The 9,763-nt window shown below is 42.3% G+C and overlaps 1 pseudogene; it reads right to left on the minus strand.

Annotated features, from left to right (window-relative positions):
* Window positions 1-540: 540 nt before the first annotated feature.
* On the minus strand, window positions 541-2,239 carry LOC137773934 (ribonucleoside-diphosphate reductase subunit M2 pseudogene; annotated as a pseudogene).
* Between the last annotated feature and the right edge of the window lie 7,524 nt (window positions 2,240-9,763).

Here is a 9,763-nt window from a genome sequence, read left to right on the forward strand (position 1 = left end):
CTTAATAGGAGAAAGATCTTACGTGGGTCCTTTCATTCAAGGATGATTTGAAAACCAATTTACAAAGTTAATATCTTGGATCCCAGCTAGGAAGACTCTTCAAGGATCTTTCATACTAACTTGAAGTTGGGGGACATACAATTTGAGAAATTAAATGATACCGCCCCTCATGCACTCCCAGGTTACCCACAGTGAGTCCGGATCACACTTCAGTTCCTAATGACCTAAGTTAAGAGTCTCCTTTCTCCACATCTCTTATCCCGCAATACTCAACATGGGCTACAGAACCCAAAACCAACCTGTGTTCTATGTGGCACCACCTGGCTGATACTGATACCTAAGTGTGCACAGGATTGAGTTAAAAAGCTCTTCAATTCATCAAAGAAAAGAAAGAATAAAAATAACACCCTTAGTTTACACAGGCTTAACCTACTTTGATCACCTAGTAAATCTTGAATTGGCTCCCGTTAGTGGTAAACAGAATACTTTTTGTATTTGGTGTAGAAACCAACAAATTTAGGTTAAATCAAGCCTTCACCCTGACAGTACAAACTATGTTTATTTGTGTGTAAAGTGCCAGTTTTATATACAAATCATAAGTAAACTTTAAAATCTGCTTTAAAATCTGAAGCAGTGAGTCTGATGTCTTCCTACTGCCTTGTGGTAGTAACTGTTTAATCCTGCTGGATCAAACTTGCTTGACTCCCCACACTTTGAGGCCAAGGAAGGTGCTGTTAAGAGCCAGGGTGAAGTCATGCACAGCCAGGCTGCTTGCAAACGCCAAACATGGACAAGATCTTTCGTAAGAATCCCAGTAGCTTCTGTCTACGCTTTCAATCTAGGTGACCCCACTAGCATTAACAGGATTGATTTTGAGGTAGCTACACAGTTTTAAACATACCATTAATGAACATTATGGGCGATTTATGGTGTAGCTGGTTAATACAGTTCAAGTAGCTGATTTTTTTCTCTTTTGATGAGAAGGAAAAAAAGAAAAATCAGCAAAATAAGAGCACATCTTCAGTTCACTTAGAAGTCAGCATCCAAGGTAAAGGAATTCTCTGTCGGACTGGACATCACTCCCATCCTCTGATACTCGCCTACTCTCTTCTCAAAGAAGTTAGTCTTCCCTTCCAGTGAAATATTCTCCATAAAGTCAAATGGATTTTCTACTCTGAAAACCTTGCTAAAACCCAGCTCCAGCATAAGTCTGTCTGCCACGAATTCGATGTACTGCTTCATCAAAGTGCAATTCATCCCAATGAGCTTCACTGGCAGGGCCTCCGTGAGGAACTCCTGTTCTATCCTAACTGCACTGACGATTATTTCTTTGACTCTCTGCTCCGAAGGTTTGTGTAGCAGGTGTTTGAACATCAGGCAGGCAAAGTCACAGTGTAAACCCTCGTCTCTGCTAATAAGTTCATTGGAAAATGTGAGGCCGGGCATCAGACCTCGTTTTTTGAGCCAGAATATCGATGCAAAAGAACCAGAAAAGAAGATTCCTTCCACTGCGGCAAAGGCTACGACACGTTCTCCATACGTCGCCTCTTTGTCCCCGATCCAGCACAAGGCCCAATCTGCCTTCTTCTTTACACAAGGCATTGTCTCAATAGCGTTGAAGAGAAATTCCCTTTCTTTGGAATCTTTAATGTAAGTGTCAATGAGGAGACTATACATTTCAGAATGGATGTTTTCCATGGCAATTTGGAAGCCCTAGAAACAACGGGCTTCCGTAATCCGAACTTCTTGGCTAAACCGCTCCACCAAGTTTTCATTTACTATGCCATCACTTGCTGCAAAGAAAGCCAGAACATGCGAAATGAAATCTCTCTCCTCGGGCTTCAGGGCCTCCCAGTGCTGAATGTCCTTGGAAAGGTCCACCTCCTCAGCTGTCCAAAAGGAAGCCTCAGCTTTCTTATACATCTGCCAAATATCATGGTATTCGATAGGAAAGATGACAAAGCGGCGGGGGTTTTCTTTCAGAAGTGGTTCCTCCTCCACACTGGGGGCAGATAGCCTAGGGTTCGGCTCGGCGGGCTCCTGGAAGATCCTCCTCGCGGTCTTGCTGGCCAGTACGCGGGTCCCGCTGAGGGACGGGGGAGTGTTCTCCTCGTCCGCCAGGCTGAGCCCCTTCACAGGCGAGAGCTGGAGGGGATGCTGCTGCTGCGGGTCAGCGATGGTGGCGAGCGGGACGCGGACGGAGAGCATGGCTGCGCACGGCTCGGCGAGGTGCGGTTGCGCGCAGGTCCTGGAACAAACTCTTGTACACTGTTGGTTGGATTGTAAAATGGTGTAACTGCTGTGCAAAACAGTAGGGAGGTTTCTCAAAAGATGAAAAATGAAACTACCAGTAATTCCACTTCTGGATAAATATCCCAAATAATTGAAAACAAGGTCTTAAAGAGATGCCCATGTTTATAGCAGCACTATTCACAATAGCCAACAGGTGGAAGCAACCCAAATATCCATCAGTGGATGAATGGATATACAAAATATGCTATATACATTCAAGAGAATATTATTTAGCCTTAAAAATGATAGAAATCGTGTCACATGCTCCAACATGTATGAACCTTAAGGACATTATGCTAAGTGAAAGAAGCCGGGCACGAACAGACAAATACTGTATAATTCCACTTATATCAAATGGAAAGTAGAATGGTGGTTACCAATGGCTGGGGGAATAGAGGGAATGGGAAGTATTTAATGGGCATAGAGTTTCAGTTTTTCAAGATGAAAAATTCTGGAGGTCTGTTTCACAAGAATGTAAATATACTTAACATAGTGAGCTGTATAATTAAAAATGATTAGGATGGTAAATTTTATGCTATGTGTTTTGTTACCGCAACAAAAAAGGAATACCCAATTTAAAAACAAACAAACAAAAATACTTTTAAGGATAGAAAAATTTATAAAATAATTTAAGAATTTAACCTTCTTTGTGTATTTTGGCATTGCCATTGTGAGCACTGAATAATATTATAACATTCTCAGGAGCTGAGATGTGTCCACCTGTTTCTTTGTCCCTTCATTGAACGATGTCAGATTGCTGTTCTTGAATTCTAGCATCTTCTTTTATCCTGCTGCTGTCTTCCTCATCACGGTTTCCCATGAGTGTCTGCTATATTTTCTTTCTCCTAATAAATCTTAGTAGCATTTTTAATCACCATTTGCTGCACTTACTCCAGTTTATTGTTTTTAATAAGTTTGGTAATTATTTCATCTTGGTTTTTTTAGCTTACAAAAGGTTGGAATTGTCCATGATAGAAAGCAGATTGCCTCTGAATGAGGTGTGAAGAGGTCTATGAGAAGAGTTTATAAGTACCTGTCACGTTGACATTGTTCTATTTATTTATCTTGCATTTCTTGTATTCTTGTGTAGTTCTGGATGTTCGATGTTGCCAGATAAGAAGCTTCCATATAGAGTGTTTGTAGATGAAAACATATTTTTATGTAAACATATGCATGAATAATTACAGTTCATGCTTACAATTTGAAGAAACGGATAACATTTTATTGCTCAAGAGATACACATGTAAACATAGTTGGTAAGTCCCAGTTTAAGGGAAAATTATAGCTTTCTACTCACTGAACTGCACTGGGAGTATGACTGGTCTCTAACCCTTATGAAAAGGTCAATTCCTGCATGTTCTTGCCTTACTTGCTTTATTTACACTACTCCCATCAGCTGCCCTACTGATGCTGAAAACTTGGCCTCTGTGCACTGGTGCTGAATTGAATCTCAGAGACAGAGTTTGGGGTGAAGTAGTAGAAAAGAATAACTTTATTGCTTTGCCAGGCAAAAGGGGACACAGTGGGCAAAGTTTTACCCTTGAAAACTGTGTGTCCCAACCTGGGAGGATTTGGTGAGGAGTTTTATAGCAGTAGTTCAAGGGTATGGGGTTGCTGATAAGATTAGGGTGTGTGCAGTGCCTGCACTCCTTTAATCTGGCCTCAGGTGGTCTCTTGATGAGGTTCTCTGGTTCCTTTAATCTGGCCTTAGGTGGTCTTCTCTGGAATGAAGAATGCTACCATCTTCCATTTGTTGGGGGTTTTTGTTCTAAAAAGAGCTCAAAGATACTGTTCTGTGTATCCCTTGAGGTGGAACCAGGACCCTACCCCAAGGCTGCACTACTGTTTCTTGGCTGTTCCTCTCTTATCTCTCCATCCCCTTCCTTCCCTGATTGACAACTTTTCGAATCTGCCCTTTGGAACTCAGGGAAGGTCAAGGAGGCTGGAGTCTCTTCCCTATAAACAAGGAACGTGGGGCACAGAAAGGCTTCCATGCCCAGGAGCACCACAGGGTCCTGCTTGGTTTCACTACTAAGAGGTCTGTAGTACAGCTTACAGGAGGCTGGGCAACTGTTCTTCACTCCTCTTTACAATGCACATGATTTTTTAAGAGCTTTATTGAGGTATGATTTACATAGGTCTTTAGGTCTTTACATATATAATTCACCTGTTTGTGCAATTCAATTTTTAGTAAATGTACAGAGTTGTGCAGCCTTCACCAAAATCCAATTTTAGGGCATTTCCATGTGTATGATATTTCAAAAATATATTACTGTGCTTTTCTTCTGCTGTTTCTGAGTACCTGCTATTCTCTGCAAGTTGATGTCTGCCTGAGAGAGATTGTGACCTTTGCGGGTAGAATGCAAAGAGAAAGACAATTACTGTTTAGATTACTATGGTCAAAATAAGAGTTTCAAAGCAAAACAACAGTTTTGCAGGACAGACTATTGCCTTCAGATAGGACTTTCTATATTCTTTTAATTTTTTCTGGCCACGCTACACAGCATGCGGATCTTAGTTCCCCAACCAGGGATGGAAATTGTGCCCCCTGCAGTGGAAGCACGGAGTCTTAACCCCTGGACCATCAGGGAAGTCCCCTTTAAATTCTTTTATTTCCCCTTGAACATGATCTACTAAACCTAGGAGGCAAAAATCATGGAGTTTTGTCCATAGTACAGAGAAGATCCCCTTGTGCACCTTTAAAGGTTATCCATAAAGCTAGGGTCAAAAAAGAGAATTTTTAATGTAAAAATCTTCAATGAAAAAATCTCCACTTAAGACCTGAAGAGATAATGGGTACAGAAAAAGAGACTGAAGCAAGATAGGTCAGTGCTGAAAGACTTGTCTCTATTTCATGTTACTTGAGATCAAAGCCAAGGGACAGTGAGGGGCAGTAGATCATTTACATGGTAATTTAATGGAAACATTGAACAACAGAGATCTTTACCAACTTCTCTTGGAGGAGACCACCTTGCAACCTCTTCAGAGCAAAAAGTGATGGCTCACTGAGGTGGATAGAGAGAGAGAGGCTGGACTTAGCTCTTCAGGAGCTGGAGGTGACTCAGAAAGACTCTCTTTTCCTCAGAGGAAGGTAGCTGGCTAGAGTACCGTTGATCCTCCCAAGGGTCTCTCTCTGATGAGGATGAAGGTAGGAACAGTAGGATAAACCTGCTCTATTAGGGAGCTGATGAAGAATGTGGCATAAGCCCAGAGGGGTCTGTATCATTACCAACAGCCAAGGTGAGTCCGTCTTAGCCAGGGAGCACCCCCAGTATCTGACCACGATGAGAGAGAAGAGACCACAAGTATGCCTCAGCCATGACTGCCAGGTGGGAGAGAAGTAGAGATGTAGATAAGTGAGATTGCCAGAGACAAAGGTGCCTGGGAGCCTACACGGAGCCAAGGACCCCACCACTCTTACACCATCCTGAAGTTGAGTAACATAATGCTTTCCTCCCCATGTACCTAGAAGCCACCAGAAAGAATATATGGAGACAGGGGAGTGAAAATCTGAGAGATCAAGCATTTTTATTGAGCATTGTAAAACTGAGCATTGCCTAAAGGGACTGTTTAATTTATCATAGCTGACCACATTTTAACCAGATTGGATTAAATAGAGGAAGTTTTGTCAACTCCTTCCATCAGTGGAGACTCATGGGGAAGGTAAGATCAATTAGAGAACAAAATAAAGATACAAGAAGACCTTGTTTTATTATACTTTGCTTTATTGCACTTCCCAGATACTGTGTTTTTTTACAAATTGAAGGTTTGTGGCAACCCTGTGTTGAGCAAGTCTACTGGCGCCATTTTTCCAACAGTATTTTCTCATGTCATGTCTCTATATCACATTTTGGTAACTCTCACAATATTTTTAAATTTTCTATTATTATTATTATATATTTTATGGTGATCTGTGATTAATGGGCCTTGAAGTTACTACTGTAATTGTTTTTCAGCACCAGGAACCATGCCCATATAAAATGGTGAATTTAATTGATGAATGTGTGAGTTCTGGCTGCTCCACTGACTGCTCTTCCCCATCTCTCTCCCTCTCCTTGGGCCTCCCTATTCCCTGAGACACAGCAATGCTGAACTTCTGCCATTAATAACCCTGCAATGGCCTCCAAGTGTTCAAGTGAAAAGAAGAGTCCCAAGTCTTTCACTTTATTTTATTTTTTTTAACATCTTTATTGGAGTATAATTGCTTTACAATGGTGTGTCAGTTTCTGCTTTATAACAAAGCAAATCAGCTATACATATACATATATCCCCATATCCCCTCCCTCTTGCATCTCCCTCCCACCCTCCCTATGGCACCCCTCTAGGTGGTCACAAAGCACTGAGCTGATCTCCCTGTGCTATGCGGCTGCTTCCCACTAGCTATCTATTTTACATTTGGTAGTATATATTAATCCATGCCATTCTCTCACTTCGTCCCAGCTTACCCTTCCCCCGCCCCATGTCCTCAAGTCCATTCTCTCTGTCTGTGTCTTTATTCCTGTCCTGCCAGGAATAGGTTCTTCATAGGTTCTTCATAGGTTCCTAGGTTCTTCATAACCTTTTTTTTTTTTAGATTCCATATATATGTGTTAGCATACGGTATTTGATTTTCTCTTTCTGACTTACTTCACTCTGTATGACAGACTCTAGGTCCATCTACCTCACTACAAATAACTAAATTTTGTTTCTTTTTATGGCTGAGTAATATTCCATTGTATATATGTGCCACATCTTCTTTATCCATTCATCTGTCGATGGACACTTAGGTTGCTTCCATGTCCTGGCTATTGTAAATAGAGGTGCAGTGAACATTGTGGTACATGACTCTTTTTGAATTATGGTTTTCTCAGGGTATATGCCCAGTAGTGGGATTGCTGGGTCATATGGTAGTTCTAATTTTAGTTTTTTAAGGAAACTCCATACTGTTCTCCATGGTGGCTGTATCAATTTACATTCCCACCAACAGTGCAAGAGGGTTCCCTTTTCTCCACACCCGCTCCAGCATTTATTGTTTGTAGATTTGTTGTAGAGCTGGTTTGGTGGCGCTGAATTCTCTTAGCTTTTGCTTGTCTGTAAAGCTTTTGATTTCTCTGTCGAATCTGAATGAGATCTTTGCTGGATAGAGTAATCTTGGTTGTAGGTTCTTCCCTTTCATCACTTTAAGTATATCCTGCTACTGCCTTCTGGCTTGTAGAGCTTCTGCTGAGAAATCAGCTGTTAACCTTATGGGAGTTCCTTTTTATGTTATTTGTTGTTTTTCCCTTGCTGCTTTCAATAATTTTTCTTTGTCTTTAATTTTTGCCAATTTGATTACTATGTGTCTCAGCATGTTTCTCTTTGGGTTTATCCTGTATGGGACTCTCTGCACTTCCTGGACTTGGTTGGCTATTTCCTTTCCCATGTCAGGGAAATTTTCTACTATAATCTCTTCAAATATTTTCTCAGTCCCTTTCTTTTTCTCTTCTCCTTCTGGGACCCCTATAATTCGGATGTTGGTGTGTTTAACGTTGTCCCAGAGGTCTCTTGAGACTGTGCTCAAATCTTTTCATTCTTTTTTCTTTATTCTGCTCTGCAGTAGTTATTTCCGCTATTTTATCTTCCAGGTCACTTATCTGTTCTTCTGCCTCAGTTATTCTGCTATTGATTCCTTCTAGAGTATATTTTAATTTCATTTATTGTGTTGTTCATCATTGTTTGCTTGCTCTTTAGTTCTTCTAGGTCTTTGTTAAACATTTCTTTTATTTTCTCCATTCTATTTCCAAGATGTTGGATCATCTTTACTATCATTACTCTGAATTCTTTTTCAGGTGCACTGCCTATTTCCTCTTCATTTGTTTGGTCTGGTGTGTTTTTACTTTGCTCCTTCATCTGCTGTATGTTTGTCTGTCTTCTCATTTTGCTTAACTTACTGTGTTTGGGTCTCCTTTTTGCAGGCTGCAGGTTCGTAGTTCCCTTTGTTTTTGATGTCTGCCCCCAGTGGCTAAGGTTGGTTTAGTGGGTTGTGTAGGCTTCCTGGTGGAGGGGACTGGTCCCTGTGTTCTGGTGGATGAGGCTGCATCTTGTCATTCTGGTGTGCAGGACCGCATCCGGTGGTGTGTTTGGAGTGTCTGTGACCTTATTAAGATTTTAGGCAGCCTCTCTGCTAATGGGTGGGGTTGTGTTCCTGTCTTGGTAGTTGTTTTGCATAGGGTGTCCTGCAGTGTAGCTTGCTGGTCGTTCAGTGGAGCTGGGTCTTAGCGTTGAGATGGAGATCTTTGGGAGAGCTTTTGCCGTTTGATATTACGTGGAGCCAGGAGATCTCTGGTGGACCAATGTCCTGAACTCGGCTCTCCCACCTCGGAGGCACAGGCCTGACACCTGCCCGGAGCACCAAGCATGGCTCAGAAGAAAAGGGAGAAAAAAAGAAAGAAAAAAATAAAATAAAATAAAGTTCTTAAAATAAAAAATAAATAATTTTTAAAAATAAAAAAATTTAAAAGTAATTTAAAAAGATAGAAAAAAGAGAGCAACCAAACCAAAAAGCAAATCCACCAATGATAACAAGCACTAAAGCTGTACTAAAAACAAAAAACAAAAGAAACAAGAAAAAAACAAAAAGAAAAAAACAGACAAAAAAATGGACAGACAGAACCCTAGGACAAATGGTAAAAGCAAAGCTATACAGACAAAATCACACAAAGAATCATACACATACACACTCACAAAAAGAGAAAAAGGAAAAATATACATATTGTTGCTCCCAAAGTCTACCATCTCAATTTTGGGATGATTCGTTGTCTACTCAGGTATTCCACAGATGCAGGGTACATCAAGTTGATTGTGGAGATTTAATCTGCTGCTCCTGAGGCTGCTGGGAGAGATTTCCCTTTCTCTTCTTTGTTCGCACAGCTCCTGGGGTTCAGCTTTGGATTTGGCCCCGCCGCTGTGTGTAGGTCGCCTGAGGGCGTCTGTTCTTTGCTCAGACATGACGGGGTTAAAGTAGCAGCTGATAAGGGGGCTCTGGCTCGCTCAGGCCAGGGGGAGGGAGAGGTACGGAATACGGGGCGAGCCTGTGGTGGCAGAGGCCGGCATGATATTGCAACAGCCTGAGGCGCACCATGTGTTCTCCCGGGGAAGTTGTCCCTGGATCACAGGACCCTGGCAGTGGCGGGCTGCACAGGCTACCAGGAGGGGAGGTGTGGATAGTGACCTGTGCTCGCACACAGGCTTCTTGGTGGCTGCAGCAGCAGCCTTAGTGTCTCATGCCCGTCTCTGGTGTCCGCGCTGATAGCCACGGCTCGCACCCATCTCTGGAGCTTGTTTAGGTGGTGCTCTGAATCCCCTCTCCTCACGCACTCCGAAACAATGGTCTCTTGCCTCTTAGGCAGGTCCAGGCTTTTTCCCGGACCCCCTCCTGGCTAGCTGTGGTGCACGGCCCCCTTCAGGCTGTGTTCATGCAGCCAACCCCAGTCCTCTCCCTGGGGTCTGACTT

Source organism: Eschrichtius robustus, chromosome 12 (assembly GCF_028021215.1).
Source record: "Eschrichtius robustus isolate mEscRob2 chromosome 12, mEscRob2.pri, whole genome shotgun sequence".
Taxonomy (NCBI): domain Eukaryota; kingdom Metazoa; phylum Chordata; class Mammalia; order Artiodactyla; family Eschrichtiidae; genus Eschrichtius; species Eschrichtius robustus.